Source organism: Triticum aestivum, chromosome 3B (assembly GCF_018294505.1).
Source record: "Triticum aestivum cultivar Chinese Spring chromosome 3B, IWGSC CS RefSeq v2.1, whole genome shotgun sequence".
Classification (NCBI taxonomy): Eukaryota; Viridiplantae; Streptophyta; class Magnoliopsida; order Poales; family Poaceae; genus Triticum; species Triticum aestivum.
This window is the reverse complement of record NC_057801.1, coordinates 741,123,948-741,137,062: the sequence shown is the minus strand read 5'-3', so window position 1 is coordinate 741,137,062 and position 13,115 is coordinate 741,123,948. Positions and strand designations below refer to the sequence as shown.

Below are 13,115 nucleotides of genomic sequence, written 5' to 3'. Positions count from 1 at the left end.
ACATTTGTTGACCCAGAAAACCCTACACCCACTCCTTGATTCAAGTACATGTTCTACTGTTTGGCAGCTTCAAAGGAAAGATTTCTTAATGGTTGTAGACCATTTATAGGTAAATATTTCCTGTCCTGGTTGTGTTCACTACAACAAGATCCCCCATACACCAACGTATCCATACCAACGATTTGATAATATGTGTTGTTTGGGCCAACCACCCACCTCCCACGAATAGCTAACCTCCCGGTATCTATCTCCACGTTATCTGTACCTCCCCGTGCAAATATCACGCAGCCAATCACCCCTGATTCTCTCTCACACGAACAGGTCAGGCGGAGTATGTGACAACAGCGAAGCCGCCGCCACCCCCGAATTCGGATAGCTCCGGCGTTCTTTCGCGCGACCGCTCGCCGGTCGGGCTCTGAATCAGTGCTCTCTTAATGATCCCCCGCCGCGGTGACGTCCTCCACTCACCGCCCCTGCTCTTCTCCGATTCTCCATGACTCCACCGCGGCGACGCCCTTCGCGCCCCAGCTCACCGGCCTGGCTCCAATCAGTGCTCTCCTCGAATCCTCCGCCTCGGCAACGTCGCCACGGGTAGCGTCTTGGGATCCGGACCACGGGGTGACGTGGGCTCCGGACGCGCGGCTGCTTTCTTGGGATGGACCGTGCTTCATCGCCTTGGCTACCTCGACTCCAATGGTTATAGTTCAGTAAGGCACTCCTCGTCTCTTCTCTTAACCTCTCTAGTTCTATGTGTGGTAGGCCATCGTGCCATGGCAAAATATTTGCTGGCCATCAGGGTGACCATCTACGCGACCTTGATTTATTTGGATGTGTGATTGGGTGATTCACCACTAGCCTGTACGTATATGTTAATTCAGAATAATGTTTGCCCCCTTTTTCTCAATATAGTTCTTTCTTGTGATACATTTGGTTTGAGATTTCTTACTACTATGTGCATCGGTAATTAAACAATATCTTTGTGAGGATGACCAGATCTCATTAAGCATTAGTTTTGCTTCCACAAGGTTTGATCTGACGAAACATATGCACATAGTCACATACTGATTCACACGGTGCATGCACTGATATTAAATTGGACAAATCAGCCGATGCTTTGTTTGCTACATAAGTTTTCGGCCTCAAGCTTATTCATAGCTTTTGGAAAACATTCTTCCAGTTCTGCCAAAAAAAAAACGATTAGCTGAATCTGCAACTTTTTTAGCGGTACAGTAAGCACTAGCTATGTAGAGTGATTGGTGACATTGATATTACCCAACTACATGCTACTTTGGTTTGATATATGCAGATCTGATTCACACGGTGCTTGCACTGAGATTAAATTGGAATATCAATTGGTGCTTTGTTTCCTCCATATACTTCATTTCTTGGCTCTGAAGCTTATTCCTGCTGGCTTTCATAAAACACTCTTCTAGTTTAAAATAAAAATTGATTGACTGAATCTGCAATTTTTCTGAGCGGCGACTGTTAGCCGTATAGAGTGCTCGGTAACATAAATAGAAATCAACACTAGGGCAACTCTACAGGCTAGTTTGATTTAATTAATTTTAATTATTTTGGTTTTCGTCCTGCAATACATATGAGTGATATAGGTAAATTGCTTGTTGAATAATGCAGTGATGAATACTTGAGTGAAGATATTTAATACCGAAAAACTAAAAGAAAGAGTTTGCATTGCTAAGTATAATAGTAAATCTATCCTAATAAAGATGATCAGCAAAGAGTATATGGTGTCATAGTCCAGAACTTGGTACCATTGGACAACAAAATAAAGTGCTAATATATTCATGCATGAATATATTCTTGTATGTATTATATTGAAAATACTTACATCTTCCCTTCCACTACAGAGCAAGCAAATTATTTTGAATGATAAGGAGTTGCAACCATCAAACGTAAGCCCTGCTACTGATAAGGTATGATCACTTATATTCTGTTTGGGACCCAACAAAGTTAAGCTGCAATGTTATTGATCGTACTTTTGAAATATCAATGTTGGTTACCATTCTTGCCAATATGACTATATATCTTTTGTCATTGAACAAAGAAACCTTGCTCCTGAATGAAACTATGCAACAATGGAAGTAAATGCTAGTGCAGATAAGGTTCGTTCACTTTTTTCGAACTCAGAAACAATGTCGAAGACCATGAGGAGATTTCCAAAAGAAGTTTAATGTTGATCCACAATAGAGTGAACTTTGGAAATGCTGAGAGTACCTTTTTTGCGCAACCTACTTCAGTTTATGAAATAAGGCTCATTCTTTTGTGAGTTCATTGTTCTATATCTAGTCATCTTAGCCCCGTGGCTGAGTTCTAATTAATGGCGAAAGGACAATGCAATGGTTCTTGGATATCTCTGTTTGCCTTGCTCCCATGTAATTTAAAATCAACTCTAATGATATCAGTAGATGGGATGGAGTAATGGAGTCCCATATGTAGCTACAGTTACTCGCATCCAATCCGTAGGCCTCTTTGTGTGCATTTGTTTTTCCCAGTCACGATATCATGGTAGCGCTGAATCCATTTCAATTATAACACCATCAATAAGTTTCTGGGTTCTGTAATTAATTGTTGTTTACACATTAGGACCAGGAAATTGGGCACCAATATAACAAAACCCATGGTTACAGGTTTACTTTACACACATCATGAATTCTCAATCATCATGTGTACATTTATATTCAGCTTTCTTCTTCAACTATTCCTGGTTATTTTGCTTCTTATTATTAGCATGGTGGCCAGAACATTATGATCTCAAAAGGTGCTAGTGCAAGAAATCTGGCTAATGCGTAGCTTAGACCTGCTCAATCTTTTTGTTCTTTATCTCAGTATGTTAGAGCATTAATTATACTTTATACTAATGTTCCAGAAAATATCTCCTGGATAAAGAACAATTCAATGCAACAAATTTGTGCATGCCAACTCTATAGATTTATGACTATCAGGATTTGAATTGCTTGCATTGGAAATTGTTATCATCTACTTCTGTTTGTGAAATAGGTTTGCTGTATAGTATTTTCAAAGAGGCTGGGAGATCCAAGCAAGAATGGTGCTCTTGCAAAACTCCTATATATGGCGACCCTCTTAAATTTACTACATTATTAACATGTTTTTTAATTTCTGTAATGGTACGTTGCTGATCAGCTTTTGTTGATGTAGATTGATAGGACAAATGGTTGATGCATGGCCAAGATGTTGATTTTGAGGCGCATACTGGTGCTACTACCAGATAGCTCGACATTATGTTTTAGAATGTCATTCAATGGTCAATGTTAGAGCAGATCATATCTATATATTATGTATTCTATATCATGTAGTCCTCGGATGATGTCTTGTAGTGTAACAATTTTTATTTAATATATGAGGTCTTTCTTACTATATTGCTGCTATTGTGCACTATTTACATTGGCCTAATAATCCTTACTTGCTATATATGAAATACGGAATATACAAAATACCATCAATTGGTTGGTTGTACTATGCCACAATGCTTTTAAGCGTTGTAAGGATCTGTTGTGTCCATGTCAACATTCATTCTTACAGGATAACACCAACGCATCTGAAACGTTGTTCTGCTCTTACTATATGTGTTGCTATCTTACAACGCTATTTCAAGTTGGTTACCAACGGATGCATATGTGTTGTTGTAGAACCTTCCAACGCCACCTACGGCAACGCATATTAATCCGTTGGTGTAGACCTCAGCAACACTTATATGGATATTCGACAACACATTGGTGCGTTGCTGAAGGGGGGATCCTGTTGTAGTGGTTGTACATATTTGTGTGTCAATTTCCTTTGGTGGCTAATGTGTGACTCCATCCAGGGCTTGACGGATGTTTCATCAAGTTAACCACTGGACAACAAATTCTTGCTGCCATAGGAAGGGATGGCAACAATAACATCTACCCTATAGCTTTTGGTGTGGTTGACAAGGAAGATGGAGACAGTTGGACTTGGTTTTGAACTCAGTTGAGATGCTGCATTGGTAGTGGCAACAAATTTGGAACATACACAATAATATCTGACAGGCAAAAGGTTAGAAACTAAATCATTGAACTTAGTTGATATAGCAATTCACTGAATTATGTGAGTGTGTTCATATGTAGATCTATTTTGTGAATGTACATGGTTTACTTAAGGCAATAAATGAAGTGTTCCCTGATTCACCTCAAAGATTCTGTCTTAGGCACATATATGCCAACTTCCAATCAGCTGGTTACAGAAGCAAAGAACTAAAGAAGTGTGTTGACAAGGCTAGCTACTCTTATACTAGACATGGGCATGAATTAGGGATGGCAGAGCTGAAAGCATAGTGTGAGGATGCTTGGAAATGGCTTAAAAATATAGAAGTCTCTGCTTGGGCTAGGTATGCTATGGACCATACTTGCAAAATAGATCTAGTTGTGAACAACCTTAGTGAAGTCTTCAACAAGATGATACTTGATGTTAGATCCAAACCAATAAGGACAATGTTTGAAGGGATCAGGACAAAGCAGATGATCAAGAGGCAACAGACTAGGGAGAAGTTATAGACTTGCAGGTGGACAATCACACCAAATTACTCAGAGATTCTTGAGGAGAATAAAAAATATGCCAAGTACTGCCAGGCTGACAGAGCTGGTGAAACAATTTGGCAAGTAACAAGCAAAGAAAATCAATATTGTGTGGACATGGCAACCTGCACATGTGACTGCAAGAGATGGAACATGACAGGTGTACCTTGCAATCATGGCATATCTGCAATGACAAAGCAGAAGCTGCATCCTGAGGACTATGTGTCTGAATTCTTCAAGAAGCCATTGTACATGGAGACATACAAAGCAATTATTTACCCTGTCCCTGGTCCAGATTGCTGGCCTGATACAAACACTCAAGACATTCATCCTCCTGTGTTTAAAGAAAAGGCAGGCAAAAAGCAGACAACAAGGAGGAAGGGAGAGTTTGAGGTTCCAGCTCCAAGAGACACAAGTAGGATGGGCACTATCACATGTGGAAACTATGGTTTGGAAGGACACATGTATACAACATGCAACTTCTGAAACTGTTGTGCACTTTGTGCTTTTGTTTCAAAGCGTTTTGGACCTTTTGTTCACATAACGGTGGAAATGGGCCTCAGTTTGGACTCACATTGGACCGCAGTCCACAAGCCTGCATAGGTGTCTATAAAAAGACCCTAACCTGTCCTTCCCCGTACCACTAAAACCCTAGCCGCCAGCATCACTACAACCCTAGCCTAGCCACAAAGATGGATTGAAGCTTATGAGAGGTTGTCGACGACCTGGAGAAGAGTTCTAGAGCAGCAAGAAGGGCCACAAGAGTAGAAAGGAGGGGTCGTAGGGCCCAGGCACGTGAGCAATGCCAGAGGCTGGCTGCCATAATCCGCAACTCCCTCGATGTGATGCAGTTCAAGGAGGTGTTCCCAGATGGAACAATCATCACTGATGATTTGATCATTTGGTGGGCTAGAGATAGGGCAACCTTCCATCGCTACCAATTCACAAGTGCTCGGTGGAGCAGAATCCTTGATTCTGTGTCTTGAAACAGGTCGAGGTTCAGTTCTTCAATGTTATCTGAAATTTCTCTGAATGTATGCGCACTTGTATGCGTGGATTTGCTGAGTTTTCTGAATTTGTGCTCTGAATGTATGAATGTATGCGCACTTGTATGTGTGGATTTTCTGAATTTGTGTTCTGAATGTATGTATGCACTGATTTTCTGAATTTTCTGAATTTTCTACTGCCCAACTACCAGCACAAGTTTGCACAACTACCAGCACAAGTTTGCACAAGTTTCAACTAACATCAATTAACCAGCACAAGTTTCACCATACAATAACTACTGCCCAACTACCACCCTGTCAACTACTACTGCACAAGTTTTACATCTCCACTGCCTCACTCCACCTCTCTTTAACTCCCCCCTCTTTCTTCAGCTACTCTACTCACATCACTCTCACTCACCACAACTTCACCTTGCTCAACACCACTGCACTCACCACTTCCTGCTCCAACCATGGCTGCTTCTTCCTCTTCTTCTGATCCATGGCTCAACCCATTCCCAACTGGCAAGGGATGGGTTGCCATGCTTTATGGTTCAGTGCGCGGTGATGAAGACCTCTTTGTCGACTACATGAAGGTCGCCACGAGGTACACCAGCGTTCAAGGGCTGGTGGATGGAGCAGAGGAAGTGAGGAAGAAGGCGACGAGTGAGGAGAAGCAACGCATGGAACAGCTGTATGGAAACCGAGGTAAGGGGATCATGCCAATAGATATACTGCTATGGGCAATGAAAGAGGCGGGATCCGCCGATGCTGGGCAGAGGCAGCGGTGGGCAGACTACCACTACGTCACTCCTGCACAATCTACGGCTGAAGCAAAAGCAAACAAGCACCAAGACGATGACGACGACCTCCAGATCATCGCACCACCAGCACTGCAGGCTCGCCGCCGCCCTCCTCCCATCATCTTCATCAATGAAGACAAAGATGACGAAGAACAGGAGGTGTAGATGCTGCCAAATCATCCTACCAAAGTGAAGCAGGAGGTACGATGCTCAGGCCGCTTAGGAGGGAAGGGATCCAGGGCAGGTGCCTAACTGAAACTGAATGTGAAACTGTCACATTCAGTTTCGTCAGTCTTATTCAGTGTTGGCTGGTTTCAGTTATCCTCAAACTATTTACTGCTATCTATCTATCTATGTAATGCTATATATGTTGCATCCTCAGACAATTTGTGTTATCTATGCTACCTCCTATGTAATGCAAGGTTCAGTTTCATTTTCATTTTCAGTTTCAGTTTGTTTGGTGTTACCAGATTCAACTGTAAGTATTAGCAACAACTAGCTAGCAGCAACAAATTGTAGGTAGAGATATAACAACATCTGGATAACATGGTTCAGGGGGCATTACAAATAGGATTATCTTAAAGCATTACAGATCAGGGGCATGACAGCATCCAACAACACAACCAAAATGATCTGAAACCATAGGCAGTTAATAGGGGAGTAGTTCATATTAATACTAAGATGCATATCTGCATCAGAATCTAGTACTAGGCCAGTTATATATATAGGCCTCATATTCACTTACCAACCATAGGTACCACTTCACTCCTCCATGACAACTTCTTTGATCTTGTCTAGCTTCTCTTTGCACCCATGACCAGCCTTCAAGAGATCAACAATGATATGCTCCAGCTTCTTCTTCTCTTATTTAAGTAGGTCTCTCTCCACTTGTATCTCCTTCATGGCTTTCCTAGTGTTTTGAATGATATCACCTTGACTTTGCAGGATGCACCTCTGTTCTTTCTTGACCTTAAGCTTCTCCATTTGAACCTCAATCTTTGCCTGCTCCTCAAGCTGATGCTTATTCTCTTAAGTTCATTGATTGCCTGGCTTGTAAGATCCATGTCATGGGATATCTGCCCATCCTGGTAATCAAACAGCTTGGATACATCATCCACAACCTGACTGTGCTGATTGCCAAGAGAATCCAGCTCCTTCTTCAGTTTCTCAACCTCTATCTCATGATCCTCTTTGTCTTGGACTCTACCAAGGTTCTCCTCATGATACATATCCCAGAGCTTGGTTAAGCACCTTTGCAAAATTACAGGCCAAGGGGCATCTACCCACTCTAAAACACCACAGTTCACACCATCCTGAAAATTTAGTTAATTTACAGTGAGCTTTATTCTTCATTAACAAACATATTCACAATAACAAATCATAAACAATAGTCATATATATAGCTACACTACACTAGCTAACTCTATAATAGAAATTTGAAATCAGTGCTATGTTTCCATTGCTCTCTGCTGCTCTTTGCTACAAGTACATAATTTAGACAGAGCAATGTTCTTATACTTAAGCAAAAATGAGAAATGCAACAACATTATTCAGAAAAGAACAAAATGAATCAATCACAGCCATGACAACTTGGTTCATTACCTCAGTTGCACATCCTATGAATCTTCTGCCTGTGTCAGTGCCTTCAAATGCCACGAATTTGCCTGCCCTCTGCCTGTGCAGGATGCACCTATGGCCAGATTCAGTGACAAGCCCACAAAAGCTTGGATCTATCACAGTATCCGGAGTTTGCTGCAGCAGGAAACACATATATATCAACTACACCTACCATATATGAACTTAAATGGAGAAATCCCAATCCTTCTTCAAACCCTAACCCTAACCCTAGTAGATGAGAGGAGAGAATGAGCTGACTTACGAAATACTCCATCTGCAGGACACTGAACTCGCTCATGTACTCGTCATCGTTAGAGGTCTCATTGCTGTTGGGCCACGACGGCATGGTCGCGGCGCGGCGTTGCTGGAGTGCGAGAAGAAGAAAAGAAGCAGTGGAGAGCAGAGAGTAGAGGAACAGAGTGAGTGAGCGAGTGAGCTCGGGGGAGAGTGGGGTGGCGAGGAAGACGAGGGAGCCGGTCGGCCAGGTTAGTCCTGGTCCGACCGGGCCGACTGACACGCACGACTAACGGACGGCAGGCGAGCGCCGTTAGCCGTTAGCGCTGCCGCCATCCTGACCGGTGGGCCTGATCTGTCAGAAACTCATTTAAAACGCTTCAATCAGTCATCAACTCGATATGGTAGTATTTTTTCACGAAATCAGCGTTAAACTGGAGTTTTTGGTCACTTTTCAAAATGTGGTAGTTCTGTGGGATGGTTATGTGAAATGTGGTAGTTTTTTGTCAATTACTCTGTGAGAAGAGAAGACATATATACCAAGCTCAAGCTGGGATTTGGATGTTAGCAAGATGACGATATGTAGGGTACCCTGAAATCAACAAGTTGGGATTTGGGATGTTGTCTTGCTCATTGTGCTCTTTGTGAATAAAACGGCTTGACAGCTTTGTACTCGTAGATGGTCTGGGTGAACCTGCCACGGAAGGCCCGCACTTGCCCAACCAGAGGGAAATTCGCATATACCGCAAAGATCTTGAAGACGGGACCGCCGCAGTAATCCTTGAGGGACCAGCTACGTGGTGGCCGCCGCTGCCGCTGCCACCGGTTGTTAGCTGCGACAGGCGACCCCGCTCCACCCCGGCTGGGAGGTACTGAGCCAGACTAGTGCAGCCGGTGATCTGGATCACGGAGCCGGAACCACCTGGGGAAGGGGTGACGTCAAGCAGCCCCAGTAATCCCGGGAGGTCGATCAGCCTCTGCAAAGACCTTGAAACTAATGAATGTATCATCTAGATGTAGCGAAAAATTGTTCGTACAAAAAGATTAGAAATAAAAACCATCTACGTATCTGGATTTGCCTACCTGAGGTTTTCCCAAAGAATATGTAGTACAAGATGTACTTTGGGGCGGCGGTCCCCGGGCGATTCCAGGCAGCACCTCTCTCATGTTTGCGGCGGCGGCGGGATGGGGATTCATGGTGGATGCCTACCCTAGACACTAGAAGCCCCAAGCCCGGACTACTGGTTTGGTGGAGTCCTGTTGGCCTGGTCCCTTTATTTGGGAATTGGAGACGGTTCAATCGGCTGTGTCCGGCTTGGTTTCCGTCTTTGCAGCATCTTAGAGCGGGTTTGCCATTTTTTCCGGGAAATGTTAACGCCCACACGTGTGGGCGTTCACCATCTCGACCACACGCAAGCATCACCGTTGGGTACTTTGTGCACGAATCTTGGCACAATCCGGTCGTTTTTCTGCGCCACGTAGGATGAGGCGAGTGTGCGGTATGCGAGACAGTTCGCTCGCACGTTGGTTGCCCTCCCGCGGTCAGCGGTTGCCACTCGGGGGCGTGCGGTGGAATTGCTATGCGCCCGCACACCACGCACCGACCGCGGTTGACGTCAAACACGTCGCACACCTCTGCCCCCTTTCCCTCACGGTTCCATTTTACTCACCCCCGCACCGCAGTTACTGGCACAACCCACTCGCATTTCAAACCATTGGAGGAGAAGGCGAGGGGAGAAGGCGACGGCGGAGGCGGAAGAATCGACGGTGTTCGCGGCCGTCGGTGGTGCTCGCCGGAACAGAGTGGCTTCGCCGGAGCGCCTGCGCGTTGAAGGTAATGCTCGCTACAACTCTTGCAATCCCTTCCTGCATTTTCCCCCCTTCCCTCCCTATTCGATTCCTCGCTCGAGATTCATAGAGATTCAGGCGATTTGGCGATGCGTCGGCGTTCCCACCGGCGGCGGAGTCGTCTGCTAGCCGTTTTTGGTGGCACTGGGCAGTTTCGTCGCCGTGGCGGCGGCCGCCTCGTCGGTGTGGTTATGCCTGTCCGGAGGCACGCACTAGTCTTGCCTTTGGATTGGGCAGGTGTCTCCCGGTTCGTTTGATGCACATTGGTTCAAATTGGTGTTTTGCAATCAGTTCGGGGGAGAACTTTGAGGTTGAATTTGAAGTCACTGTAGTTGCCATTGAACCCTAGATCTAGTTAGTTGGTTTTTGAAACTGTAGTATGAGGCAAACTTGATAGTTTGATTAACTATCATGATTGTATGGCAACTAACTTCCTGAACAAGTGTGATAGTTGCCACAAATGTGTTTTCCCAGGCGGCAACTAACTTACTGAAATGACTGTGATACTTGCCACAAATAAGCTTTCCCATGCGGCAACTAATTTATTGAATGACTGTGATAGTTGCCACACACACCCTCTTCCATGTGGCAACTAATTTGCCGACTTACTGTGATAGTAGCCACAAACATGCTTTTTCATTGTGGCAACTATTTTTTCTGAATGATTTGTGAAAGTTACCACACGGTGTGAATGGTGAAGTGTAGTAAATCGGTAGTCAATGTAGTTCCAGCAGCCAACCGCACTGGACGGCAACTAATGTGCACATCAAGTGTGCCTGTTGCCACTTGGATAGTATATTCATGTGGCAAAATAGAATGTGAACACACTGTCTGTTGCCATACTGTAGATAGGACAATGTGGCAAATTGGCTGCATAATATGGCAACCAAATTTGCATATCAGTTGTGTCAGATGCCATACATATGCTTTCCATGTGGCAAATTTTTGGCTGACCACATCATGCCTGTTGCCATGTTACACTCAGTACAATGTGGCAAATTCATTATACTGCAGATGCAATTTTTTTGTTTCGCCACAATGACTTTGTGATATCTGAACACACTGTGGCAATTTTCAGGTTCTTGATTAGATGTGGTTTCATCGCTTTTTTGTAGTATGTGTTGCATTTCAACACGACAATTTCACCCTAGCACATTTCTGCCGCTGAACAGGTGGCATTTGATTGTTGTATTTTTAGTACAGGGTGTGAGCTGCCACATCTTAGTTTTTGTGATGTGAAGGATTTTGTGACTTTCTATCATACTATCTAGGGATAACATGGCAACTTCAACATTTTTGTTTTCAAGTGCATTTACGATCTGTGCACTTTTTTTCTTGATAATGCAACCAATGTGCTTACTTGCCACGTTTATGTTTCCGACAATCATAGGAGGGGTGCGTGTGTGTTCATGTTATATTTTTTGCATTCACTAGTTGACATTTTCTGTTAGGTGGCAACTGCTTACCTCTTGCATTTACATTTCCATCATGATAAGTTGGTCTGTTCCTATCTCAGCAGAATGGCTCGTGGTGATCATCAAAATGATGATGATGATTTCATGGATCCACCACAGCGTAATCGGGCAACTGGACGGAGAAAAGAGGGTGATGAGGTAACTGTCAACACATCCCCCCTCCTCCTGCTTTATGTTACTGGTTGGCATCTCGAGCTTGCAGTTGTCTGTCATGAACTAAAATTTCACGACATTGCAAAACATGGCCACAATTGATCACTTTTTGTCTATTTTTTGCAGAAGAAGAAACGTATTCGCAACAGAGCCTCCCAAGAATGACTGACTGCGTTGACTAACAAATTCACCAATGATCAGAAGGGAGCTGCTGCTGAGATGGGTATGCAGGCTCTGATGGATGTCCGGTGCATGAACCTTGTCAACCCTTTATGCGACTGGCTTGGTGAGATCCACGACCCCCCCTTCAGGGAATTCATGATTCCGGGACGTGGAAGACTACCGTTGAACGAGGAATCCGTGTTCTGCACTTTGGGTGTGCCCCGTGGACATATCAAAGTCCCGTACGAGGTCAATAATGAGATCAAGGAAGCGCTGTTCCCCCATTTGTTTCCTGGGTTGGAATCCATGCCGAACACATCTGCACTGGCAGATTCGCCGCAGGCCATGCCGAGGCATGGAGATGTTTTCAAGATGAAGCTACTCATGTACCTCATCTCAGCTGTTTTCGCGTCGACCACTTCTCTTCGCCCAAGCAACAAATGCTTCCCCATCCTGGTGAATGATCCATCTTTACTACTTTATATTCCTTCAATCTTTTGGCTCCGATGTCATGTGTAAAGCTAGTCACTGCCAATGTTTTCGATGTTTTTTTCCATTTGATTTCTGATGCGGCAACCTTTTGTCCTGAAATTTTGTGCGGTGCAGGCGGATCTGAAAAATGTGAAGAACATGAATTGGTGTAAGTTTATTGCCGACTTCCTGCACGATGCATTCTCAAGCAAGATGTACCAAAAGGGTTGTTGACTGCATTTAATGGTATTTCTTTTACCAGTTCTTTCTGTGAACACTCTTTTTTAACACACTTTTATTCATGCATGGCAACCTGATCATAACAAGATGGCAACTGCCATAATGATAATATGGCAACTGTCATAATGACAATATGGCAACTGCCATCATATTAGTATGGCAACTGTTATCACACTATGATGGCAACTGCCATCACACTATGATGGCAACTAGCACATACAGAAGGCAACTTCTTCTTTTTTTTCTACTCTTTTCATGCACATCAACTTGATTATCATGGGAACATAGATTATCCTGTTTTTTTACTACAAAGTACCCATGATGGCAACTGATATTTCTTTATTTGTAAAGTTGTTTTAAATCAGCTCATGTACGTCGACTGTCTTGATCTGTCCACCATGGATTTCACTGGGACAGGAGGCCCGCCGCCTACGCACAAGTTTGCTATTTCTGCGTGGACTATCAACGCTGTCAAGGCTGTGCTTGCCGCAGACAGGGTAACTGATACCAAATATGGAAAACTGCAGGTTAGTTCTGGTTTCTCTCTTCACA

General features: G+C 43.9%; 1 long non-coding RNA gene across 2 annotated transcripts; it reads left to right on the top strand.

Moving 5' to 3' along the window:
- Nucleotides 1–284: 284 nt before the first annotated feature.
- Nucleotides 285–3,396, top strand: LOC123066262 (uncharacterized). 2 transcript variants are annotated; one of them, XR_006431291.1, is made up of 3 exons: nucleotides 285–707; nucleotides 1,869–1,934; nucleotides 3,178–3,396. It is a non-coding gene; the product is annotated as an uncharacterized lncRNA (long non-coding RNA). The 2 variants fall into 2 exon arrangements; XR_006431290.1 differs by having other exon boundaries at nucleotides 1,869–3,396.
- Nucleotides 3,397–13,115: the final 9,719 nt, after the last annotated feature.